Here is a 26,510-nt window from a genome sequence, read left to right as displayed (position 1 = left end):
AGACCCTTTCCACCTTTTCCTCTGCCAGTCATTTTAATAAAAAATTATTTACAATATTTTAACGAACGGATAACACGTGTGTTAACCTCACAAGTATTGTAATGTATGTGAGCGCCGGTACAATTGTGCCTTTTTATATAAAGCATTAAAGATTTTTTAAGCCACGCCTATACAATTTGATTAGTCCATACTCTGATAGCTATCCAATAGGATATGACAACAAAAATTTTGAAATTTCATATAAATATAAATACAACACATTTATTTCGCATTTAAACATTTGACTTTGTAGTATCAAATTGTCGAATATAATTTTAAAAATTGTGTGTTTTTTTGTAAAAACATTATTATTTGAAAATGGCTAGAACCAAGCAAACTGCACGTAAATCAACTGGTGGTAAAGCACCAAGAAAACAATTAGCAACGAAAGCTGCACGTAAAAGTGCACCAGCAACTGGTGGAGTAAAAAAACCACACAGATATCGTCCTGGTACAGTAGCTTTACGAGAAATTCGTCGTTATCAAAAAAGTACTGAATTGTTAATTCGTAAATTACCATTCCAACGTTTAGTACGTGAAATTGCACAAGATTTTAAAACCGATTTACGTTTCCAAAGTTCAGCTGTTATGGCATTACAAGAAGCTAGTGAAGCCTATTTAGTAGGTTTATTTGAAGATACCAATTTATGCGCAATTCATGCAAAGCGTGTTACAATTATGCCTAAGGATATACAATTGGCAAGACGTATTCGTGGAGAACGTGCATAAGCGTTTTAAATGACAATTTAAAAAAAAAAAAACAAATAAGAAATATTTTCGGTCCTATATATAGGACCAACATATATTATTAAATAAGAGTATATTATTTTTATTAAAAAATATATATATATATATATATATATATATATATATATATATATATATAAATATAAATTATTGAAATAAAATTAAACATTATTAAAATTTTGTTATAATTATAAGCGATTGCTATTTCTAAAAATAAATAAATTTCATAAAATTTATATTATTTTATATTCATTTGAAATATTAAAAAAACTTCTCGCTTTAAAGTAACCATGATATGAGTTATAAATGCAATAAAATTTTATACAAAAAATAATATTTATTTGTTGATGAATAATATAAAAGGTTTACATTTCTAAATAACATATATTTATATATGGTGTGTAAAAAAAAAGAAAAGAAGAAAAATAATTTATATTTTTAATATAAAAAGGCAACCGCACACAGTGTTCCCAAGCGGTCACCCATCCAAGTACTGACTGTGCCCAATGTTGCTTAACTTCGGTGATCGGACGAGAACCGGTGTTTTCAACGTGGTATGGCTGTTGCCAGTAATAAATGAAAATTTTTACAAATATATATTTTTCATAAATATCATTAATATTAAAGTATATTATTAAAATTTTCAATGAAGTAATCAATTTAAATATATACTTATTTATTATACCATATATTTTAAATAAAAATGCAACCGCACACAGTATTCTCAAGTGGCCACCCATCCGTGGTACTGACTGTGGCAAATGTTTCTAAACTATTATTTTATAAAATATTTATACAAAAAATAATTTACTCTTATCAAATATTAATTTGTGGCCTGTATTAAGGCCTATGTTATTTTCATTTTTTAGCAAAAATAATGAAATATTTCAATATATTATTAAAGTAACAGATCATTTCTTTTTTGGTGCTGCTTTTTTAATTTTTGTAGGAGATGATTTGGCAACAGAAGCTTTCTTAGCTTTTGGTGCTTTCGGTTTACGAGCAGGGCTACTTTTGGCAGCGGATTTTGTACTTTTTGCTGGTTTTGCTTTAACTGGTGCTTTTTTTGATGCCGCTGATGATTTTGCAGTAACTTTTTTAGCAGCAGTTGATGATGATGGAGTCGCTTTTTTTGCTTTAGGCTTTTTGGCTGCCAATGATGTAGTTGTGGCTTTCTTTTCTTTTGGTGCCCGTTTACTTTTAGCACTCTTTGCTGAACCTTTTGCTCCACTTTCTTTTTTGGATACTTTTGATTTAGCTGAAGAATTAGATGAAGCGGAAGCAGCCAATTTGAATGAACCAGATGCACCTTTACCTTTAGTTTGTACCAAGGCTCCCTCAGTTACAGCAGCTTTTAAATATTTTTTAATAAATGGTGAAATTTTATCAGAATCCACTTTATAATTTGCAGCTAAATATTTTTTAATTGCTTGTAATGATGAACCACCACGTTCTTTTAAATTTTTAATTGCGTTAACAACCATTTCTGATGTACGTGGATGTGTTGGTTTTGAATGTTGTTTTGTACGTTTAGCACCAGAAGCTGTTGCTTTTTTTGTTGGTGTTGTAGAAGCAGCAGTAACCGCAGTTGCTGCAACAGCTGTAGAATTTTCTTCGGCCATATTTTTTACTTTATAAAAATAATGTATTTATTATAAATATTTAAATGATAAAATATAATAATTCTATCAAATAAAAAATAAAGGTTTTCAATTATATCATTATTCACAATAATATAAGTCCCTATGTAAGTCAAAGTACCATGTAGAAAACACATAAAAATTAAATAGTATTTCTAATTTACTGTCGTAGTAAACATGATTTATTTTTTCAATTTCTATAATATATAAAATAATAAATTATAAATTTAATAATAATATTTATTTTATAAATTAAAATATATTTAATTTTTTTATTAACAATTATTAATAAACATAGTTTAATATTAATTATTTCAATCATACAAAACAATAATATTTTTAAGGTAAACTTAAAAAGTATATATTTTTATTTTTTATTTAATATCGATTTATTATAAATTATTAGTATATAAATAATTAAAAAATTTAATATATAAATATATATATTATAGTATAAGATTTCATTTTTAGAAAAACTTTTTTTGTCAATAATGAAAACGTATTATTATGAAATGTGTTAATCGAACATTGACAAAATATATTTCATTAGAAAATACTTTTATTTATGCATTAATATCAATAATTAACTATTAAATTAATTTTTTCATAATTATATAAAGAAATTTTATACTGATATAAGTATTTATATATTATAATATTTATTTTAAATATAAAAAAATTTATGACAAAATATATTATTAGAGTATTTGTTGAGATTAATATAAGATTATTTTAAATAAGAATTAATTTATATAATTATTAAAATATTATTAATTTTATGTTATGTAATTTTAATAAAAATAAATAATAATAATAAATATAAAAATTTTTTAACAATTTAAATTTTATATGATCTAAATAATTTTGTTAAGTACGATATGAGAAATCATTGTAAGCTTCGTTAAGAAACTTTGTAATATAAAATAATAATAATAATATTAAATATATAAATAAATAAAATAAATTTGATACATATTTTTGGTTCATTCTGTGTATAAATCAAAGGATACCGAATAATTGGTAACGGATGCGATATATTATAGTATCGAGTATTAAAACATAATATATAAATTTATCTTGTTATTCAAATTTTTTGTTACTTAACTTATGTATTTAGAAAATTTATAATATTATTTATATAATTGACATAAAATCTTATAAATTGAAATTTTATTAATATGTATCAAAAGAAGAGAGTAACGTATTGATATAATATCAAAGGATACTGATTATTTAAATAACGAATACGTCATATATTGTTTGTGTAACAAAGTTCACTTGGCCATCTAGTTGAAAATAACATTTTCAATAGAAAGTTTATATGCTTTTTTTTTTCTTTAATTATTAAAAAAATAAATTGAAATTTAATTCAATCAAATTTTATAATAATTTTTTAAAAATTTTTCCTTTTAAAAAATATTTTGTGATGTTGTGATAATATGTATTAATACAAGTGCATCCTGATACTTTTATCTCTAGTAAAGGTATGAGTATCATGAACAGTTTTGTTATCTAATGATATTATTTTGATAATATTTTGTGTATATTCTTATAATATTTTGTCTAAATATCATCATAATACAATATTATTTTGATAATATTTTATGAATATTCTTATAATATGTTACCTAAATGTCATCATAATATGATGAATTATTTCCATAATAACATATAAAAAAGAAAAAAAAAAAAAAGAATCATTAATTTATAATTATTTAAATTGATTCTTTAAAAAAATATTATAATATATTATTTATAAAAATAATTTTTACTCTTATTTTAAATAAATTTGTGGCCTTTTATTAAAAGGCCTATGATCGATGTATTATTATTATAAAAATTAATGCAATGTTTTTAATTTATGCTTTCTTTTCAGTTTTCTTTGGTAATAACACTGCTTGAATGTTTGGTAATACACCACCTTGAGCAATTGTTACACCAGATAATAATTTATTTAATTCTTCATCATTACGAATTGCCAATTGTAAATGACGTGGAATGATACGTGTTTTTTTGTTATCACGGGCAGCATTACCAGCTAACTCGAGAACTTCTGCAGCCAAATATTCCATAACAGCAGCCAAATATACTGGGGCACCAGCACCTACTCGTTCAGCATAATTTCCTTTTCGTAATAATCTGTGAATTCTTCCAACAGGAAATTGTAATCCTGCTCGGCTTGATCTTGACTTTGCCTTTCCCTTTACTTTACCACCTTTACCTCGTCCAGACATAGCGAATAAATTTATTTAATTAATATTTTTTTTTGTAAATATAATCACACAGATGTGTACGTTACGGGGATTGTAACATAAATGTTTAAAATGTTATTTGGGTATTTTAATTTATAATATTTATAAAATATAAAACTTTAAAAATAAACCAATCACCTTATAGTATTATTTTCAGCCAATCAGAGAGTAGTATTCATTTTTATTGTTATATCCATCTTCGCGTATATAATACGCTAGTTGTATACACGACACGCTCATACATATACTGACTGGTGTTCTGTAACTATCTGTGTATATTAATTGTTTGTAACAATGCCACCAAAAACAAGTGGAAAAGCAGCAAAAAAAGCTGGCAAAGCTCAAAAAAATATATCAAAGAGTGATAAGAAAAAGAAGAGGAAGCGCAAGGAATCATATGCAATTTACATTTACAAAGTATTAAAACAAGTGCATCCTGATACTGGTATCTCTAGTAAAGCTATGAGTATCATGAACAGTTTTGTTAATGATATTTTTGAACGTATTGCTGCTGAAGCATCACGTTTAGCACATTATAATAAACGTTCAACAATCACAAGTCGGGAAATTCAAACCGCAGTTCGATTATTATTACCTGGTGAATTGGCAAAGCACGCTGTTAGTGAAGGTACTAAAGCTGTTACAAAATATACAAGTTCAAAATAAATAAATCGAAAATATTATTTAATTGATAACATAAAAATACATCAACATATAAAAACGGCTCTCTTTTTAAGAGAGCCATCAAATTTTTTAAATAAGAGTAAATTATTTTTATATATACAAAAAAATAAAATAAACAATTATTAATATCATATTTAATATAAAATTTTATATATTAATAGCTTGAATATATCTATTATTAGTATATCAATATTATTAATTTTAAATATAATAAAGGATATCGCGGAATATATATCGTAAATCAATGTAATGCATTTGCATTACATTACCTTTATTATTTTCATTTTACATTTACTACTTGTTTATGTACGCTTATAATTATTAGAAAAATATTTTTAATAATTTTAAAAAATAAATGAAATAATAAAAATTTAATAATAAATTATTTATTGAAAGTATAAAAAATGGTATAGCAAAATCTTTATTTTCTTTGATTAAGGCGAAATGTTTTATTAGTTATAAATTCGATAATCTCCTATCGATACTTGTTACTCTTAACTTATATATATAAAAAATATAATAGTATATTAATTTATAATAAAATTTTTTCAAAAATTCAATAAGTTATTGTAAAATAAAATAGATAATATACAAATTATAATTTATTATTGCAGATATATTACAATAAAAAAAAAAAATAAAAATATTTGGTAATGTATGTTATAAACAAAATAATTTGTTGTAAACAAATTATATAATATGTTATATTTATTAACAAATTTATTTACTCTTATATAAATAAAATTAGTGGCTTCCCAAAAAGGAAAGCCTGTTTAAATTTATCGGATGTATTAAATATTCTTTAATAAATTTACTAAATATTTTAAGTAAATTATTATATTTTCTTAACCTCCAAAACCATACAAAGTACGACCTTGTCGTTTTAATGCATATACAACATCCATAGCTGTAACTGTTTTACGTTTTGCGTGTTCAGTATATGTAACAGCATCCCGAATAACATTTTCAAGGAATACTTTAAGTACACCACGTGTTTCTTCATAAATTAAACCAGAGATACGTTTTACTCCACCTCGTCGTGCTAAACGACGAATTGCAGGTTTTGTAATACCTTGGATATTATCACGCAAAACTTTTCTATGACGTTTTGCACCCCCTTTTCCAAGACCCTTTCCACCTTTTCCTCTGCCAGTCATTTTAATAAAAAATTATTTACAATATTTTAACGAACGGATAACACGTGTGTTAACCTCACAAGTATTGTAATGTATGTGAGCGCCGGTACAATTGTGCCTTTTTATATAAAGCATTAAAGATTTTTTAAGCCACGCCTATACAATTTGATTAGTCCATACTCTGATAGCTATCCAATAGGATATGACAACAAAAATTTTGAAATTTCATATAAATATAAATACAACACATTTATTTCGCATTTAAACATTTGACTTTGTAGTATCAAATTGTCGAATATAATTTTAAAAATTGTGTGTTTTTTTGTAAAAACATTATTATTTGAAAATGGCTAGAACCAAGCAAACTGCACGTAAATCAACTGGTGGTAAAGCACCAAGAAAACAATTAGCAACGAAAGCTGCACGTAAAAGTGCACCAGCAACTGGTGGAGTAAAAAAACCACACAGATATCGTCCTGGTACAGTAGCTTTACGAGAAATTCGTCGTTATCAAAAAAGTACTGAATTGTTAATTCGTAAATTACCATTCCAACGTTTAGTACGTGAAATTGCACAAGATTTTAAAACCGATTTACGTTTTCAAAGTTCAGCTGTTATGGCATTACAAGAAGCTAGTGAAGCCTATTTAGTAGGTTTATTTGAAGATACCAATTTATGCGCAATTCATGCAAAGCGTGTTACAATTATGCCTAAGGATATACAATTGGCAAGACGTATTCGTGGAGAACGTGCATAAGCGTTTTAAATGACAATTTAAAAAAAAAAAAACAAATAAGAAATATTTTCGGTCCTATATATAGGACCAACATATATTATTAAATAAGAGTATATTATTTTTATTAAAAATATATATATATATATATATATATATATATATATATATATATATATATATAAATATAAATTATTGAAATAAAATTAAACATTATTAAAATTTTGTTATAATTATAAGCGATTGCTATTTCTAAAAATAAATAAATTTCATAAAATTTATATTATTTTATATTCATTTGAAATATTAAAAAAACTTCTCGCTTTAAAGTAACCATGATATGAGTTATAAATGCAATAAAATTTTATACAAAAAATAATATTTATTTGTTGATGAATAATATAAAAGGTTTACATTTCTAAATAACATATATTTATATATGGTGTGTAAAAAAAAAGAAAAGAAGAAAAATAATTTATATTTTTAATATAAAAAGGCAACCGCACACAGTGTTCCCAAGCGGTCACCCATCCAAGTACTGACTGTGCCCAATGTTGCTTAACTTCGGTGATCGGACGAGAACCGGTGTTTTCAACGTGGTATGGCTGTTGCCAGTAATAAATGAAAATTTTTACAAATATATATTTTTCATAAATATCATTAATATTAAAGTATATTATTAAAATTTTCAATGAAGTAATCAATTTAAATATATACTTATTTATTATACCATATATTTTAAATAAAAATGCAACCGCACACAGTATTCTCAAGTGGCCACCCATCCGTGGTACTGACTGTGGCAAATGTTTCTAAACTATTATTTTATAAAATATTTATACAAAAAATAATTTACTCTTATCAAATATTAATTTGTGGCCTGTATTAAGGCCTATGTTATTTTCATTTTTTAGCAAAAATAATGAAATATTTCAATATATTATTAAAGTAACAGATCATTTCTTTTTTGGTGCTGCTTTTTTAATTTTTGTAGGAGATGATTTGGCAACAGAAGCTTTCTTAGCTTTTGGTGCTTTCGGTTTACGAGCAGGGCTACTTTTGGCAGCGGATTTTGTACTTTTTGCTGGTTTTGCTTTAACTGGTGCTTTTTTTGATGCCGCTGATGATTTTGCAGTAACTTTTTTAGCAGCAGTTGATGATGATGGAGTCGCTTTTTTTGCTTTAGGCTTTTTGGCTGCCAATGATGTAGTTGTGGCTTTCTTTTCTTTTGGTGCCCGTTTACTTTTGATTTAGCTGAAGAATTAGATGAAGCGGAAGCAGCCAATTTGAATGAACCAGATGCACCTTTACCTTTAGTTTGTACCAAGGCTCCCTCAGTTACAGCAGCTTTTAAATATTTTTTAATAAATGGTGAAATTTTATCAGAATCCACTTTATAATTTGCAGCTAAATATTTTTTAATTGCTTGTAATGATGAACCACCACGTTCTTTTAAATTTTTAATTGCGTTAACAACCATTTCTGATGTACGTGGATGTGTTGGTTTTGAATGTTGTTTTGTACGTTTAGCACCAGAAGCTGTTGCTTTTTTTGTTGGTGTTGTAGAAGCAGCAGTAACCGCAGTTGCTGCAACAGCTGTAGAATTTTCTTCGGCCATATTTTTTTACTTTATAAAAATAATGTATTTATTATAAATATTTAAATGATAAAATATAATAATTCTATCAAATAAAAAATAAAGGTTTTCAATTATATCATTATTCACAATAATATAAGTCCCTATGTAAGTCAAAGTACCATGTAGAAAACACATAAAAATTAAATAGTATTTCTAATTTACTGTCGTAGTAAACATGATTTATTTTTTCAATTTCTATAATATATAAAATAATAAATTATAAATTTAATAATAATATTTATTTTATAAATTAAAATATATTTAATTTTTTTATTAACAATTATTAATAAACATAGTTTAATATTAATTATTTCAATCATACAAAACAATAATATTTTTAAGGTAAACTTAAAAAGTATATATTTTTATTTTTTATTTAATATCGATTTATTATAAATTATTAGTATATAAATAATTAAAAAATTTAATATATAAATATATATATTATAGTATAAGATTTCATTTTTAGAAAAACTTTTTTTGTCAATAATGAAAACGTATTATTATGAAATGTGTTAATCGAACATTGACAAAATATATTTCATTAGAAAATACTTTTATTTATGCATTAATATCAATAATTAACTATTAAATTAATTTTTTCATAATTATATAAAGAAATTTTATACTGATATAAGTATTTATATATTATAATATTTATTTTAAATATAAAAAAATTTATGACAAAATATATTATTAGAGTATTTGTTGAGATTAATATAAGATTATTTTAAATAAGAATTAATTTATATAATTATTAAAATATTATTAATTTTATGTTATGTAATTTTAATAAAAATAAATAATAATAATAATAAATATACAAATTTTTTAACAATTTAAATTTTATATGATCTAAATAATTTTGTTAAGTACGATATGAGAAATCATTGTAAGCTTCGTTAAGAAACTTTGTAATATAAAATAATAATAATAATATTAAATATATAAATAAATAAAATAAATTTGATATATATTTTTAGTTCATTCTGTGTATAAATCAAAGGATACCGAATAATTGGTAACGGATGCGATATATTATAGTATCGAGTATTAAAACATAATATATAAATTTATCTTGTTATTCAAATTTTTTGTTACTTAACTTATGTATTTAGAAAATTTATAATATTATTTATATAATTGACATAAAATCTTATAAATTGAAATTTTATTAATATGTATCAAAAGAAGAGAGTAACGTATTGATATAATATCAAAGGATACTGATTATTTAAATAACGAATACGTCATATATTGTTTGTGTAACGAAGTTCACTTGGCCATCTAGTTTAAAATAACATTTTCAATAGAAAGTTTATATGCTTTGTTTTTTTTTTTTTTTTAATTATTAAAAAAATAAATTGAAATTTAATTCAATCAAATTTTATAATAATTTTAAAAAAATTTTTCCTTTTAAAAAATATTTTGTGATGTTGTGATAATATGTATTAATACAAGTGCATCCTGATACTTTTATCTCTAGTAAAGGTATGAGTATCATGAACAGTTTTGTTATCTAATGATATTATTTTGATAATATTTTGTGTATATTCTTATAATATTTTGTCTAAATATCATCATAATACAATATTATTTTGATAATATTTTATGAATATTCTTATAATATGTTACCTAAATGTCATCATAATATGATGAATTATTTCCATAATAACATATAAAAAAGAAAAAAAAAAAAAGAATCATTAATTTATAATTATTTAAATTGATTCTTTAAAAAAATATTATAATATATTATTTATAAAAATAATTTTTACTCTTATTTTAAATAAATTTGTGGCCTTTTATTAAAAGGCCTATGATCGATGTATTATTATTATAAAAATTAATGCAATGTTTTTAATTTATGCTTTCTTTTCAGTTTTCTTTGGTAATAACACTGCTTGAATGTTTGGTAATACACCACCTTGAGCAATTGTTACACCAGATAATAATTTATTTAATTCTTCATCATTACGAATTGCCAATTGTAAATGACGTGGAATGATACGTGTTTTTTTGTTATCACGGGCAGCATTACCAGCTAACTCGAGAACTTCTGCAGCCAAATATTCCATAACAGCAGCCAAATATACTGGGGCACCAGCACCTACTCGTTCAGCATAATTTCCTTTTCGTAATAATCTGTGAATTCTTCCAACAGGAAATTGTAATCCTGCTCGGCTTGATCTTGACTTTGCCTTTCCCTTTACTTTACCACCTTTACCTCGTCCAGACATAGCGAATAAATTTATTTAATTAATATTTTTTTTTGTAAATATAATCACACAGATGTGTACGTTACGGGGATTGTAACATAAATGTTTAAAATGTTATTTGGGTATTTTAATTTATAATATTTATAAAATATAAAACTTTAAAAATAAACCAATCACCTTATAGTATTATTTTTAGCCAATCAGAGAGTAGTATTCATTTTTATTGTTATATCCATCTTCGCGTATATAATACGCTAGTTATATACACGACACGCTCATACATATACTGACTGGTGTTCTGTAACTATCTGTGTATATTAATTGTTTGTAACAATGCCACCAAAAACAAGTGGAAAAGCAGCAAAAAAAGCTGGCAAAGCTCAAAAAAATATATCAAAGAGTGATAAGAAAAAGAAGAGGAAGCGCAAGGAATCATATGCAATTTACATTTACAAAGTATTAAAACAAGTGCATCCTGATACTGGTATCTCTAGTAAAGCTATGAGTATCATGAACAGTTTTGTTAATGATATTTTTGAACGTATTGCTGCTGAAGCATCACGTTTAGCACATTATAATAAACGTTCAACAATCACAAGTCGGGAAATTCAAACCGCAGTTCGATTATTATTACCTGGTGAATTGGCAAAGCACGCTGTTAGTGAAGGTACTAAAGCTGTTACAAAATATACAAGTTCAAAATAAATAAATCGAAAATATTATTTAATTGATAACATAAAAATACATCAACATATAAAAACGGCTCTCTTTTTAAGAGAGCCATCAAATTTTTTAAATAAGAGTAAATTATTTTTATATATACAAAAAAATAAAATAAACAATTATTAATATCATATTTAATATAAAATTTTATATATTAATAGCTTGAATATATCTATTATTAGTATATCAATATTATTAATTTTAAATATAATAAAGGATATCGCGGAATATATATCGTAAATCAGTGTAATGCAAATGCATTACATTACCTTTATTATTTTCATTTTACATTTACTACTTGTTTATGTACGCTTATAATTATTAGAAAAATATTTTTAATAATTTTAAAAAATAAATGAAATAATAAAAATTTAATAATAAATTATTTATTGAAAGTATAAAAAATGGTATAGCAAAATCTTTATTTTCTTTGATTAAGGCGAAATGTTTTATTAGTTATAAATTCGATAATCTCCTATCGATACTTGTTACTCTTAACTTGTATATATAAAAAATATAATAGTATATTAATTTATAATAAAATTTTTTCAAAAATTCAATAAGTTATTGTAAAATAAAATAGATAATATACAAATTATAATTTATTATTGCAGATATATTACAATAAAAAAAAAAAAAATAAATAAAAATATTTGGTAATGTATGTTATAAACAAAATAATTTGTTGTAAACAAATTATATAATATGTTATATTTATTAACAAATTTATTTACTCTTATATAAATAAAATTAGTGGCTTCCCAAAAAGGAAAGCCTGTTTAAATTTATCGGATGTATTAAATATTCTTTAATAAATTTACTAAATATTTTAAGTAAATTATTATATTTTCTTAACCTCCAAAACCATACAAAGTACGACCTTGTCGTTTTAATGCATATACAACATCCATAGCTGTAACTGTTTTACGTTTTGCGTGTTCAGTATATGTAACAGCATCCCGAATAACATTTTCAAGGAATACTTTAAGTACACCACGTGTTTCTTCATAAATTAAACCAGAGATACGTTTTACTCCACCTCGTCGTGCTAAACGACGAATTGCAGGTTTTGTAATACCTTGGATATTATCACGCAAAACTTTTCTATGACGTTTTGCACCCCCTTTTCCAAGACCCTTTCCACCTTTTCCTCTGCCAGTCATTTTAATAAAAAATTATTTACAATATTTTAACGAACGGATAACACGTGTGTTAACCTCACAAGTATTGTAATGTATGTGAGCGCCGGTACAATTGTGCCTTTTTATATAAAGCATTAAAGATTTTTTAAGCCACGCCTATACAATTTGATTAGTCCATGCTCTGATAGCTATCCAATAGGATATGACAACAAAAATTTTGAAATTTCATATAAATATAAATACAACACATTTATTTCGCATTTAAACATTTGACTTTGTAGTATCAAATTGTCGAATATAATTTTAAAAATTGTGTGTTTTTTTGTAAAAACATTATTATTTGAAAATGGCTAGAACCAAGCAAACTGCACGTAAATCAACTGGTGGTAAAGCACCAAGAAAACAATTAGCAACGAAAGCTGCACGTAAAAGTGCACCAGCAACTGGTGGAGTAAAAAAACCACACAGATATCGTCCTGGTACAGTAGCTTTACGAGAAATTCGTCGTTATCAAAAAAGTACTGAATTGTTAATTCGTAAATTACCATTCCAACGTTTAGTACGTGAAATTGCACAAGATTTTAAAACCGATTTACGTTTCCAAAGTTCAGCTGTTATGGCATTACAAGAAGCTAGTGAAGCCTATTTAGTAGGTTTATTTGAAGATACCAATTTATGCGCAATTCATGCAAAGCGTGTTACAATTATGCCTAAGGATATACAATTGGCAAGACGTATTCGTGGAGAACGTGCATAAGCGTTTTAAATGACAATTTAAAAAAAAAAAAAACAAATAAGAAATATTTTCGGTCCTATATATAGGACCAACATATATTATTAAATAAGAGTATATTATTTTTATTAAAAAATATATATATATATATATATATATAAATTATTGAAATAAAATTAAACATTATTAAAATTTTGTTATAATTATAAGCGATTGCTATTTCTAAAAATAAATAAATTTCATAAAATTTATATTATTTTATATTCATTTGAAATATTAAAAAAACTTCTCGCTTTAAAGTAACCATGATATGAGTTATAAATGCAATAAAATTTTATACAAAAAATAATATTTATTTGTTGACGAATAATATAAAAGGTTTACATTTCTAAATAACATATATTTATATATGGTGTGTAAAAAAAAAGAAAAGAAGAAAAATAATTTATATTTTTAATATAAAAAGGCAACCGCACACAGTGTTCCCAAGCGGTCACCCATCCAAGTACTGACTGTGCCCAATGTTGCTTAACTTCGGTGATCGGACGAGAACCGGTGTTTTCAACGTGGTATGGCTGTTGCCAGTAATAAATGAAAATTTTTACAAATATATATTTTTCATAAATATCATTAATATTAAAGTATATTATTAAAATTTTCAATGAAGTAATCAATTTAAATATATACTTATTTATTATACCATATATTTTAAATAAAAATGCAACCGCACACAGTATTCTCAAGTGGCCACCCATCCGTGGTACTGACTGTGGCAAATGTTTCTTAACTATTATTTTATAAAATATTTATACAAAAAATAATTTACTCTTATCAAATATTAATTTGTGGCCTGTATTAAGGCCTATGTTATTTTCATTTTTTAGCAAAAATAATGAAATATTTCAATATATTATTAAAGTAACAGATCATTTCTTTTTTGGTGCTGCTTTTTTAATTTTTGTAGGAGATGATTTGGCAACAGAAGCTTTCTTAGCTTTTGGTGCTTTCGGTTTACGAGCAGGGCTACTTTTGGCAGCGGATTTTGTACTTTTTGCTGGTTTTGCTTTAACTGGTGCTTTTTTTGATGCCGCTGATGATTTTGCAGTAACTTTTTTAGCAGCAGTTGATGATGATGGAGTCGCTTTTTTTGCTTTAGGCTTTTTGGCTGCCAATGATGTAGTTGTGGCTTTCTTTTCTTTTGGTGCCCGTTTACTTTTAGCACTCTTTGCTGAACCTTTTGCTCCACTTTCTTTTTTGGATACTTTTGATTTAGCTGAAGAATTAGATGAAGCGGAAGCAGCCAATTTGAATGAACCAGATGCACCTTTACCTTTAGTTTGTACCAAGGCTCCCTCAGTTACAGCAGCTTTTAAATATTTTTTAATAAATGGTGAAATTTTATCAGAATCCACTTTATAATTTGCAGCTAAATATTTTTTAATTGCTTGTAATGATGAACCACCACGTTCTTTTAAATTTTTAATTGCGTTAACAACCATTTCTGATGTACGTGGATGTGTTGGTTTTGAATGTTGTTTTGTACGTTTAGCACCAGAAGCTGTTGCTTTTTTTGTTGGTGTTGTAGAAGCAGCAGTAACCGCAGTTGCTGCAACAGCTGTAGAATTTTCTTCGGCCATATTTTTTTACTTTATAAAAATAATGTATTTATTATAAATATTTAAATGATAAAATATAATAATTCTATCAAATAAAAAATAAAGGTTTTCAATTATATCATTATTCACAATAATATAAGTCCCTATGTAAGTCAAAGTACCATGTAGAAAACACATAAAAATTAAATAGTATTTCTAATTTACTGTCGTAGTAAACATGATTTATTTTTTCAATTTCTATAATATATAAAATAATAAATTATAAATTTAATAATAATATTTATTTTATAAATTAAAATATATTTAATTTTTTTATTAACAATTATTAATAAACATAGTTTAATATTAATTATTTCAATCATACAAAACAATAATATTTTTAAGGTAAACTTAAAAAGTATATATTTTTATTTTTTATTTAATATCGATTTATTATAAATTATTAGTATATAAATAATTAAAAAATTTAATATATAAATATATATATTATAGTATAAGATTTCATTTTTAGAAAAACTTTTTTTGTCAATAATGAAAACGTATTATTATGAAATGTGTTAATCGAACATTGACAAAATATATTTCATTAGAAAATACTTTTATTTATGCATTAATATCAATAATTAACTATTAAATTAATTTTTTCATAATTATATAAAGAAATTTTATACTGATATAAGTATTTATATATTATAATATTTATTTTAAATATAAAAAAATTTATGACAAAATATATTATTAGAGTATTTGTTGAGATTAATATAAGATTATTTTAAATAAGAATTAATTTATATAATTATTAAAATATTATTAATTTTATGTTATGTAATTTTAATAAAAATAAATAATAATAATAATAAATATACAAATTTTTTAACAATTTAAATTTTATATGATCTAAATAATTTTGTTAAGTACGATATGAGAAATCATTGTAAGCTTCGTTAAGAAACTTTGTAATATAAAATAATAATAATAATATTAAATATATAAATAAATAAAATAAATTTGATATATATTTTTAGTTCATTCTGTGTATAAATCAAAGGATACCGAATAATTGGTAACGGATGCGATATATTATAGTATCGAGTATTAAAACATAATATATAAATTTATCTTGTTATTCAAATTTTTTGTTACTTAACTTATGTATTTAGAAAATTTATAATATTATTTATATAATTGACATAAAATCTTATAAATTGAAATTTTATTAATATGTATCAAAAGAAGAGAGTAACGTATTGATATAATATCAAAGGATACTGATTATTTAAATAACGAATACGTCATATATTGTTTGTGTAACGAAGTTCACTTGGCCATCTAGTTTAAAATAACATTTTCAATAGAAAGTTTATATGCTTTGTTTTTTTTTTTTTTTTTATTTTTAAAAAAATAAATTGAAATTTAATTCAATCAAATTTTATAATAATTTTAAAAAAATTTTTCCTTTTAAAAAATATTTTGTGATGTTGTGATAATATGTATTAATACAAGTGCATCCTGATACTTTTATCTCTAGTAAAGGTATGAGTATCATGAACAGTTTTGTTATCTAATGATATTATTTTGATAATATTTTGTGTATATTCTTATAATATTTTGTCTAAATATCATCATAATACAATATTATTTTGATAATATTTTATGAATATTCTTATAATATGTTACCTAAATGTCATCATAATATGATGAATTATTTCCATAATAACATATAAAAAAAGAAAAAAAAAAAAAGAATCATTAATTTATAATTATTTAAATTGATTCTTTAAAAAAATATTATAATATATTATTTATAAAAATAATTTTTACTCTTATTTTAAATAAATTTGTGGCCTTTTATTAAAAGGCCTATGATCGATGTATTATTATTATAAAAATTAATGCAATGTTTTTAATTTATGCTTTCTTTTCAGTTTTCTTTGGTAATAACACTGCTTGAATGTTTGGTAATACACCACCTTGAGCAATTGTTACACCAGATAATAATTTATTTAATTCTTCATCATTACGAATTGCCAATTGTAAATGACGTGGAATGATACGTGTTTTTTTGTTATCACGGGCAGCATTACCAGCTAACTCGAGAACTTCTGCAGCCAAATATTCCATAACAGCAGCCAAATATACTGGGGCACCAGCACCTACTCGTTCAGCATAATTTCCTTTTCGTAATAATCTGTGAATTCTTCCAACAGGAAATTGTAATCCTGCTCGGCTTGATCTTGACTTTGCCTTTCCCTTTACTTTACCACCTTTACCTCGTCCAGACATAGCGAATAAATTTATTTAATTAATATTTTTTTTTGTAAATATAATCACACAGATGTGTACGTTACGGGGATTGTAACATAAATGTTTAAAATGTTATTTGGGTATTTTAATTTATAATATTTATAAAATATAAAACTTTAAAAATAAACCAATCACCTTATAGTATTATTTTTAGCCAATCAGAGAGTAGTATTCATTTTTATTGTTATATCCATCTTCGCGTATATAATACGCTAGTTGTATACACGACACGCTCATACATATACTGACTGGTGTTCTGTAACTATCTGTGTATATTAATTGTTTGTAACAATGCCACCAAAAACAAGTGGAAAAGCAGCAAAAAAAGCTGGCAAAGCTCAAAAAAATATATCAAAGAGTGATAAGAAAAAGAAGAGGAAGCGCAAGGAATCATATGCAATTTACATTTACAAAGTATTAAAACAAGTGCATCCTGATACTGGTATCTCTAGTAAAGCTATGAGTATCATGAACAGTTTTGTTAATGATATTTTTGAACGTATTGCTGCTGAAGCATCACGTTTAGCACATTATAATAAACGTTCAACAATCACAAGTCGGGAAATTCAAACCGCAGTTCGATTATTATTACCTGGTGAATTGGCAAAGCACGCTGTTAGTGAAGGTACTAAAGCTGTTACAAAATATACAAGTTCAAAATAAATAAATCGAAAATATTATTTAATTGATAACATAAAAATACATCAACATATAAAAACGGCTCTCTTTTTAAGAGAGCCATCAAATTTTTTAAATAAGAGTAAATTATTTTTATATATACAAAAAAATAAAATAAACAATTATTAATATCATATTTAATATAAAATTTTATATATTAATAGCTTGAATATATCTATTATTAGTATATCAATATTATTAATTTTAAATATAATAAAGGATATCGCGGAATATATATCGTAAATCAGTGTAATGCAAATGCATTACATTACCTTTATTATTTTCATTTTACATTTACTACTTGTTTATGTACGCTTATAATTATTAGAAAAATATTTTTAATAATTTTAAAAAATAAATGAAATAATAAAAATTTAATAATAAATTATTTATTGAAAGTATAAAAAATGGTATAGCAAAATCTTTATTTTCTTTGATTAAGGCGAAATGTTTTATTAGTTATAAATTCGATAATCTCCTATCGATACTTGTTACTCTTAACTTGTATATATAAAAAATATAATAGTATATTAATTTATAATAAAATTTTTTCAAAAATTCAATAAGTTATTGTAAAATAAAATAGATAATATACAAATTATAATTTATTATTGCAGATATATTACAATAAAAAAAAAAAAAATAAATAAAAATATTTGGTAATGTATGTTATAAACAAAATAATTTGTTGTAAACAAATTATATAATATGTTATATTTATTAACAAATTTATTTACTCTTATATAAATAAAATTAGTGGCTTCCCAAAAAGGAAAGCCTGTTTAAATTTATCGGATGTATTAAATATTCTTTAATAAATTTACTAAATATTTTAAGTAAATTATTATATTTTCTTAACCTCCAAAACCATACAAAGTACGACCTTGTCGTTTTAATGCATATACAACATCCATAGCTGTAACTGTTTTACGTTTTGCGTGTTCAGTATATGTAACAGCATCCCGAATAACATTTTCAAGGAATACTTTAAGTACACCACGTGTTTCTTCATAAATTAAACCAGAGATACGTTTTACTCCACCTCGTCGTGCTAAACGACGAATTGCAGGTTTTGTAATACCTTGGATATTATCACGCAAAACTTTTCTATGACGTTTTGCACCCCCTTTTCCAAGACCCTTTCCACCTTTTCCTCTGCCAGTCATTTTAATAAAAAATTATTTACAATATTTTAACGAACGGATAACACGTGTGTTAACCTCACAAGTATTGTAATGTATGTGAGCGCCGGTACAATTGTGCCTTTTTATATAAAGCATTAAAGATTTTTTAAGCCACGCCTATACAATTTGATTAGTCCATACTCTGATAGCTATCCAATAGGATATGACAACAAAAATTTTGAAATTTCATATAAATATAAATACAACACATTTATTTCGCATTTAAACATTTGACTTTGTAGTATCAAATTGTCGAATATAATTTTTAAAATTGTGTGTTTTTTTGTAAAAACATTATTATTTGAAAATGGCTAGAACCAAGCAAACTGCACGTAAATCAACTGGTGGTAAAGCACCAAGAAAACAATTAGCAACGAAAGCTGCACGTAAAAGTGCACCAGCAACTGGTGGAGTAAAAAAACCACACAGATATCGTCCTGGTACAGTAGCTTTACGAGAAATTCGTCGTTATCAAAAAAGTACTGAATTGTTAATTCGTAAATTACCATTCCAACGTTTAGTACGTGAAATTGCACAAGATTTTAAAACCGATTTACGTTTCCAAAGTTCAGCTGTTATGGCATTACAAGAAGCTAGTGAAGCCTATTTAGTAGGTTTATTTGAAGATACCAATTTATGCGCAATTCATGCAAAGCGTGTTACAATTATGCCTAAGGATATACAATTGGCAAGACGTATTCGTGGAGAACGTGCATAAGCGTTTTAAATGACAATTTAAAAAAAAAAAAAACAAATAAGAAATATTTTCGGTCCTATATATAGGACCAACATATATTATTAAATAAGAGTATATTATTTTTATTAAAAAATATATATATATATATATATATATAAATTATTGAAATAAAATTAAACATTATTAAAATTTTGTTATAATTATAAGCGATTGCTATTTCTAAAAATAAATAAATTTCATAAAATTTATATTATTTTATATTCATTTGAAATATTAAAAAAACTTCTCGCTTTAAAGTAACCATGATATGAGTTATAAATGCAATAAAATTTTATACAAAAAATAATATTTATTTGTTGACGAATAATATAAAAGGTTTACATTTCTAAATAACATATATTTATATATGGTGTGTAAAAAAAAAGAAAAGAAGAAAAATAATTTATATTTTTAATATAAAAAGGCAACCGCACACAGTGTTCCCAAGCGGTCACCCATCCAAGTACTGACTGTGCCCAATGTTGCTTAACTTCGGTGATCGGACGAGAACCGGTGTTTTCAACGTGGTATGGCTGTTGCCAGTAATAAATGAAAATTTTTACAAATATATATTTTTCATAAATATCATTAATATTAAAGTATATTATTAAAATTTTCAATGAAGTAATCAATTTAAATATATACTTATTTATTATACCATATATTTTAAATAAAAATGCAACCGCACACAGTATTCTCAAGTGGCCACCCATCCGTGGTACTGACTGTGGCAAATGTTTCTTAACTATTATTTTATAAAATATTTATACAAAAAATAATTTACTCTTATCAAATATTAATTTGTGGCCTGTATTAAGGCCTATGTTATTTTCATTTTTTAGCAAAAATAATGAAATATTTCAATATATTATTAAAGTAACAGATCATTTCTTTTTTGGTGCTGCTTTTTTAATTTTTGTAGGAGATGATTTGGCAACAGAAGCTTTCTTAGCTTTTGGTGCTTTCGGTTTACGAGCAGGGCTACTTTTGGCAGCGGATTTTGTACTTTTTGCTGGTTTTGCTTTAACTGGTGCTTTTTTTGATGCCGCTGATGATTTTGCAGTAACTTTTTTAGCAGCAGTTGATGATGATGGAGTCGCTTTTTTTGCTTTAGGCTTTTTGGCTGCCAATGATGTAGTTGTGGCTTTCTTTTCTTTTGGTGCCCGTTTACTTTTAGCACTCTTTGCTGAACCTTTTGCTCCACTTTCTTTTTTGGATACTTTTGATTTAGCTGAAGAATTAGATGAAGCGGAAGCAGCCAATTTGAATGAACCAGATGCACCTTTACCTTTAGTTTGTACCAAGGCTCCCTCAGTTACAGCAGCTTTTAAATATTTTTTAATAAATGGTGAAATTTTATCAGAATCCACTTTATAATTTGCAGCTAAATATTTTTTAATTGCTTGTAATGATGAACCACCACGTTCTTTTAAATTTTTAATTGCGTTAACAACCATTTCTGATGTACGTGGATGTGTTGGTTTTGAATGTTGTTTTGTACGTTTAGCACCAGAAGCTGTTGCTTTTTTTGTTGGTGTTGTAGAAGCAGCAGTAACCGCAGTTGCTGCAACAGCTGTAGAATTTTCTTCGGCCATATTTTTTTACTTTATAAAAATAATGTATTTATTATAAATATTTAAATGATAAAATATAATAATTCTATCAAATAAAAAATAAAGGTTTTCAATTATATCATTATTCACAATAATATAAGTCCCTATGTAAGTCAAAGTACCATGTAGAAAACACATAAAAATTAAATAGTATTTCTAATTTACTGTCGTAGTAAACATGATTTATTTTTTCAATTTCTATAATATATAAAATAATAAATTATAAATTTAATAATAATATTTATTTTATAAATTAAAATATATTTAATTTTTTTATTAACAATTATTAATAAACATAGTTTAATATTAATTATTTCAATCATACAAAACAATAATATTTTTAAGGTAAACTTAAAAAGTATATATTTTTATTTTTTATTTAATATCGATTTATTATAAATTATTAGTATATAAATAATTAAAAAATTTAATATATAAATATATATATTATAGTATAAGATTTCATTTTTAGAAAAACTTTTTTTGTCAATAATGAAAACGTATTATTATGAAATGTGTTAATCGAACATTGACAAAATATATTTCATTAGAAAATACTTTTATTTATGCATTAATATCAATAATTAACTATTAAATTAATTTTTTCATAATTATATAAAGAAATTTTATACTGATATAAGTATTTATATATTATAATATTTATTTTAAATATAAAAAAATTTATGACAAAATATATTATTAGAGTATTTGTTGAGATTAATATAAGATTATTTTAAATAAGAATTAATTTATATAATTATTAAAATATTATTAATTTTATGTTATGTAATTTTAATAAAAATAAATAATAATAATAATAAATATACAAATTTTTTAACAATTTAAATTTTATATGATCTAAATAATTTTGTTAAGTACGATATGAGAAATCATTGTAAGCTTCGTTAAGAAACTTTGTAATATAAAATAATAATAATAATATTAAATATATAAATAAATAAAATAAATTTGATATATATTTTTAGTTCATTCTGTGTATAAATCAAAGGATACCGAATAATTGGTAACGGATGCGATATATTATAGTATCGAGTATTAAAACATAATATATAAATTTATCTTGTTATTCAAATTTTTTGTTACTTAACTTATGTATTTAGAAAATTTATAATATTATTTATATAATTGACATAAAATCTTATAAATTGAAATTTTATTAATATGTATCAAAAGAAGAGAGTAACGTATTGATATAATATCAAAGGATACTGATTATTTAAATAACGAATACGTCATATATTGTTTGTGTAACGAAGTTCACTTGGCCATCTAGTTTAAAATAACATTTTCAATAGAAAGTTTATATGCTTTGTTTTTTTTTTTTCTTTAATTATTAAAAAAATAAATTGAAATTTAATTCAATCAAATTTTATAATAATTTTAAAAAAATTTTTCCTTTTAAAAAATATTTTGTGATGTTGTGATAATATGTATTAATACAAGTGCATCCTGATACTTTTATCTCTAGTAAAGGTATGAGTATCATGAACAGTTTTGTTATCTAATGATATTATTTTGATAATATTTTGTGTATATTCTTATAATATTTTGTCTAAATATCATCATAATACAATATTATTTTGATAATATTTTATGAATATTCTTATAATATGTTACCTAAATGTCATCATAATATGATGAATTATTTCCATAATAACATATAAAAAAAGAAAAAAAAAAAAAGAATCATTAATTTATAATTATTTAAATTGATTCTTTAAAAAAATATTATAATATATTATTTATAAAAATAATTTTTACTCTTATTTTAAATAAATTTGTGGCCTTTTATTAAAAGGCCTATGATCGATGTATTATTATTATAAAAATTAATGCAATGTTTTTAATTTATGCTTTCTTTTCAGTTTTCTTTGGTAATAACACTGCTTGAATGTTTGGTAATACACCACCTTGAGCAATTGTTACACCAGATAATAATTTATTTAATTCTTCATCATTACGAATTGCCAATTGTAAATGACGTGGAATGATACGTGTTTTTTTGTTATCACGGGCAGCATTACCAGCTAACTCGAGAACTTCTGCAGCCAAATATTCCATAACAGCAGCCAAATATACTGGGGCACCAGCACCTACTCGTTCAGCATAATTTCCTTTTCGTAATAATCTGTGAATTCTTCCAACAGGAAATTGTAATCCTGCTCGGCTTGATCTTGACTTTGCCTTTCCCTTTACTTTACCACCTTTACCTCGTCCAGACATAGCGAATAAATTTATTTAATTAATATTTTTTTTTGTAAATATAATCACACAGATGTGTACGTTACGGGGATTGTAACATAAATGTTTAAAATGTTATTTGGGTATTTTAATTTATAATATTTATAAAATATAAAACTTTAAAAATAAACCAATCACCTTATAGTATTATTTTTAGCCAATCAGAGAGTAGTATTCATTTTTATTGTTATATCCATCTTCGCGTATATAATACGCTAGTTGTATACACGACACGCTCATACATATACTGACTGGTGTTCTGTAACTATCTGTGTATATTAATTGTTTGTAACAATGCCACCAAAAACAAGTGGAAAAGCAGCAAAAAAAGCTGGCAAAGCTCAAAAAAATATATCAAAGAGTGATAAGAAAAAGAAGAGGAAGCGCAAGGAATCATATGCAATTTACATTTACAAAGTATTAAAACAAGTGCATCCTGATACTGGTATCTCTAGTAAAGCTATGAGTATCATGAACAGTTTTGTTAATGATATTTTTGAACGTATTGCTGCTGAAGCATCACGTTTAGCACATTATAATAAACGTTCAACAATCACAAGTCGGGAAATTCAAACCGCAGTTCGATTATTATTACCTGGTGAATTGGCAAAGCACGCTGTTAGTGAAGGTACTAAAGCTGTTACAAAATATACAAGTTCAAAATAAATAAATCGAAAATATTATTTAATTGATAACATAAAAATACATCAACATATAAAAATGGCTCTCTTTTTAAGAGAGCCATCAAATTTTTTAAATAAGAGTAAATTATTTTTATATATACAAAAAAATAAAATAAACAATTATTAATATCATATTTAATATAAAATTTTATATATTAATAGCTTGAATATATCTATTATTAGTATATCAATATTATTAATTTTAAATATAATAAAGGATATCGCGGAATATATATCGTAAATCAGTGTAATGCAAATGCATTACATTACCTTTATTATTTTCATTTTACATTTACTACTTGTTTATGTACGCTTATAATTATTAGAAAAATATTTTTAATAATTTTAAAAAATAAATGAAATAATAAAAATTTAATAATAAATTATTTATTGAAAGTATAAAAAATGGTATAGCAAAATCTTTATTTTCTTTGATTAAGGCGAAATGTTTTATTAGTTATAAATTCGATAATCTCCTATCGATACTTGTTACTCTTAACTTGTATATATAAAAAATATAATAGTATATTAATTTATAATAAAATTTTTTCAAAAATTCAATAAGTTATTGTAAAATAAAATAGATAATATACAAATTATAATTTATTATTGCAGATATATTACAATAAAAAAAAAAAAAATAAATAAAAATATTTGGTAATGTATGTTATAAACAAAATAATTTGTTGTAAACAAATTATATAATATGTTATATTTATTAACAAATTTATTTACTCTTATATAAATAAAATTAGTGGCTTCCCAAAAAGGAAAGCCTGTTTAAATTTATCGGATGTATTAAATATTCTTTAATAAATTTACTAAATATTTTAAGTAAATTATTATATTTTCTTAACCTCCAAAACCATACAAAGTACGACCTTGTCGTTTTAATGCATATACAACATCCATAGCTGTAACTGTTTTACGTTTTGCGTGTTCAGTATATGTAACAGCATCCCGAATAACATTTTCAAGGAATACTTTAAGTACACCACGTGTTTCTTCATAAATTAAACCAGAGATACGTTTTACTCCACCTCGTCGTGCTAAACGACGAATTGCAGGTTTTGTAATACCTTGGATATTATCACGCAAAACTTTTCTATGACGTTTTGCACCCCCTTTTCCAAGACCCTTTCCACCTTTTCCTCTGCCAGTCATTTTAATAAAAAATTATTTACAATATTTTAACGAACGGATAACACGTGTGTTAACCTCACAAGTATTGTAATGTATGTGAGCGCCGGTACAATTGTGCCTTTTTATATAAAGCATTTAAAGATTTTTTAAGCCACGCCTATACAATTTGATTAGTCCATACTCTGATAGCTATCCAATAGGATATGACAACAAAAATTTTGAAATTTCATATAAATATAAATACAACACATTTATTTCGCATTTAAACATTTGACTTTGTAGTATCAAATTGTCGAATATAATTTTAAAAATTGTGTGTTTTTTTGTAAAAACATTATTATTTGAAAATGGCTAGAACCAAGCAAACTGCACGTAAATCAACTGGTGGTAAAGCACCAAGAAAACAATTAGCAACGAAAGCTGCACGTAAAAGTGCACCAGCAACTGGTGGAGTAAAAAAACCACACAGATATCGTCCTGGTACAGTAGCTTTACGAGAAATTCGTCGTTATCAAAAAAGTACTGAATTGTTAATTCGTAAATTACCATTCCAACGTTTAGTACGTGAAATTGCACAAGATTTTAAAACCGATTTACGTTTCCA

At 24.2% G+C, this 26,510-nt stretch overlaps 4 non-coding genes across 4 annotated transcripts; all 4 read right to left on the bottom strand.

Moving 5' to 3' along the window:
* Nucleotides 1–1,235: 1,235 nt before the first annotated feature.
* LOC123303869 lies at nt 1,236–1,354 on the bottom strand. Its single transcript, XR_006535943.1, has one exon. It is a non-coding gene; the product is annotated as a 5S ribosomal RNA (ribosomal RNA).
* Nucleotides 1,355–7,725: 6,371 nt separating this feature from the next.
* On the bottom strand, nt 7,726–7,844 carry LOC123303868. The gene has a single exon (XR_006535942.1). It is a non-coding gene; the product is annotated as a 5S ribosomal RNA (ribosomal RNA).
* A 6,307-nt stretch (nt 7,845–14,151) lies between these two features.
* Nucleotides 14,152–14,270, bottom strand: LOC123303878. The gene has a single exon (XR_006535951.1). It is a non-coding gene; the product is annotated as a 5S ribosomal RNA (ribosomal RNA).
* A 6,357-nt stretch (nt 14,271–20,627) lies between these two features.
* Nucleotides 20,628–20,746, bottom strand: LOC123303877. The gene has a single exon (XR_006535950.1). It is a non-coding gene; the product is annotated as a 5S ribosomal RNA (ribosomal RNA).
* Between the last annotated feature and the right edge of the window lie 5,764 nt (nt 20,747–26,510).

Source organism: Chrysoperla carnea (assembly GCF_905475395.1).
Source record: "Chrysoperla carnea chromosome X unlocalized genomic scaffold, inChrCarn1.1 SUPER_X_unloc_15, whole genome shotgun sequence".
In the NCBI taxonomy this organism is placed as follows: domain Eukaryota; kingdom Metazoa; phylum Arthropoda; class Insecta; order Neuroptera; family Chrysopidae; genus Chrysoperla; species Chrysoperla carnea.
Note: the sequence above shows the minus strand (reverse complement) of the source record. Positions and strands in the feature narration are given on the sequence as shown.